This window comes from Gossypium hirsutum, chromosome A01 (assembly GCF_007990345.1).
Source record: "Gossypium hirsutum isolate 1008001.06 chromosome A01, Gossypium_hirsutum_v2.1, whole genome shotgun sequence".
NCBI classification, from domain to species: Eukaryota; Viridiplantae; Streptophyta; class Magnoliopsida; order Malvales; family Malvaceae; genus Gossypium; species Gossypium hirsutum.
The window spans coordinates 91,501,804-91,504,633 of NC_053424.1; the positions used below are offsets into that span (position 1 = coordinate 91,501,804).

Genomic DNA, 2,830 nt, shown 5'->3' on the forward strand with positions numbered 1-2,830 from the left:
TATTACCTAAATATGTTTCTTGCAAATAAAAGATAAGTAAACTTCTACAGGAAACTTAACGAAGGAAGCCAAATCGAGACAAAACACAAAAAAGAGTGGATGAAATAAGCTTAAAATTTAGGAATGTAATTAAAATGTTAATTAAATGTTAGGAAAAACATTAAAAATTTAGGAATGTAATTAAATGTTAATTAAACATTAAAAACATAAAAGGAAAAACATGTTGAAAGAAGCATAAATGTTAGGGAAGACGATGTTTACCTTGATTGAATTGGAAATGTTTTCTTGAAGGTTTATTTAGAGATGCTTAGGATTGATCTGTAATAATGTCGAGAGACTTCCCTACTCATTGCATTTGAAGAATAGAAGTCGATTTCTGGTCGACAAAACAATCAAATAAGTTCTAAAAATAAACAACATTTAATGATTGGTATAATATTAATTATATTTGCTAATAACAGGTGGGAATAAACAAATAAAATGATAAAAAAAAACAGCCAGCAATTTGGTATAACATTAACAGGAGAAATAGGACCAAGCTCAATACCATTAAAAGACAGTAAGTTACATTGTATACATATTATCATTGCAATTTGGTATAAATATTCCCGATTATCCCAGCAATGCTAACTATCACAGCCAGTATTAACATTAACCAGGACAAAAATTTTTCTACTCTGCTCAAGCTCATGCTCTCTTCTTGCTGACTTATCCTCAATGCAATTAGAGCAGGGAACGTAAAACCTAAGGAAACAACTATTGTTGCTCCAGTAAATTTGAAAGCTGTCCATATATTTGGGATCATAGTAGATCCAATATATATAAGCACTAACAATATTACTATTAATGCCAAAGACCTTTTTTCACTCTCCATGAGAGGAGCTGATCCCTCAAACACCAAGTTATCCACAGTTTGCCGTAGGGAAAAGTGAATAACAGGGAAAACCAGAACCAAATAAAGAGAAAATATAATTCAAAGCAGTGCTAAAACGAATTCCCAGATTCCTATCAAAATTGGTCAAAACATCACCTTCAATGTCCTTTTCGAAGAGCAAATACCCTGATATTGCTGTTCAGGCATAGACCACAACACAAAGAGCAGTTGTGATCCTCCCCACCTGATTCATCTTTTGAGGAGATCGCCCTTCGAGCTCATTGTATATAGGTTGAACATTGAAATGGCAAACATATGCATTAGTCATAATAGGGATAACTACTAGTAAATCCAAAATTGCCATTTTCGATCCAAAATCTGGGTTCATCCTTGGGGCCTCTATCTTCCCTTCAATAAGCTTAATGAATGCAACAGCAAAGCAAACCACAACGAAAACAACAGCGAGAACTACCGAAGCAGCCGAAGTCATGCTCAATGAATCAATCCTATCTAACATGCAAAGTGGAGCAAGAAAAACAACCATAACAACCAAAACCAATAACTTCCTATGATCCCAAAAACCATGTCCTAACCACTGATTGAGAACCCCAATATGACGAACCGAACTAGACATAACATCACCCATAATAATCAAATAAACTATCAGGACACCTGTATTGTTGACAATTATGCAAATCTCAGACAAAACCCTAGCAGTTCTCCCCATTGCAATTTGCACAACTTCCCCATAAGATCTAGCTTTACAAGAAACCGCTAACCTAATCAACATCTCGACACTAATTTCAGACAAATTCCCAATCAGGATTATCAAAAAAACCCTAAAACAAGCCCCAGAACCTTCACAGTAGTAGGTAAAGCCATGATTCCAGTACCAATAATTGTGGTGGTTAAGTTAAAAACAGCACCAGAAACACTAGACCCGGTATTGGGTTTACTTAAAATAAGGGTATAATCATCGATATCAAACCCATTTCAAATCATTTCAAACCAAAAAAAAGGCAAGTAATACAGTAACTACACATTAATCTAAAGAGGACTAAAAAACCAACCATTTTAAACCCATGAAGCATATGACCGTCGACGGGAGGAAAGGGAAAATAGTTAGGGATTTCAGGGATGGGGCAACAGATTAAGGGAAAAAAGGGGACTTGGGGAAAATGTTAGGGATTTCAGGTTTGGGGAATTAGGGGATAATTTGGGGAAAAAGAAAGAGGTGTTTTTTGTTTTAGGGATTTAGTGAAGGAAGAGATGAAATGGGGGAAAATGACTTAGCAAAAAATGAAACTAATTTCAGGTAAAGGGTATAAACCTCAGGAGAGAAAAAACGGCGCAGTTTCAAATAAGGAAATTTTGTCGCGTTTTCAGCAACGCGCCGGTAAGGAGACCTTTTATGGCGTTTTCAGCAAAGTGCCACTAAAGCCTCTTTTATCTACACTACAAAACGACGCCGTTCTAATACGAGTTGTGGCATTTATTATAGAAACGCCGCTAAAGCCACTACTATTTAGAGGAAACGACGCCGTTTTACTATAATGTATAATGAAATTTTCTGGCATTTTCTAAAAAACGCCGCTATTTCCGATCTTTAGCGGCGTTTTATGTATAAACGCCGCTAATACCTGGATATTTTATAAAAATTGATAAAAATTTAAAACTATATATTTAGAATTTCTTTTAAATTATGTCTAAATAATGTTACTGTGATGAATGTCAGTGTAGTACAAAATATATATTTCATATATTTATATTAGGTTTAGTACAAATTCGCAAGAATCTCATAAAATTCTAAATATTGGTTCAGTCTTCAATAATATACCTTAAACTTTAAATCTCAAACCATAAACTTACTCTCTAAACCCTAACTATAGTTGAAACTTTAATTTTGCTTTAATACACATTTTAAAATACATATTATGTATGCATATAAATTAATTA

At 34.0% G+C, this 2,830-nt stretch overlaps 1 pseudogene; it reads right to left on the reverse strand.

The window, feature by feature from the left end:
• Positions 1 to 583: 583 nt before the first annotated feature.
• LOC107952412 (amino acid transporter AVT6E-like) lies at positions 584 to 1,867 on the reverse strand (annotated as a pseudogene).
• Between the last annotated feature and the right edge of the window lie 963 nt (positions 1,868 to 2,830).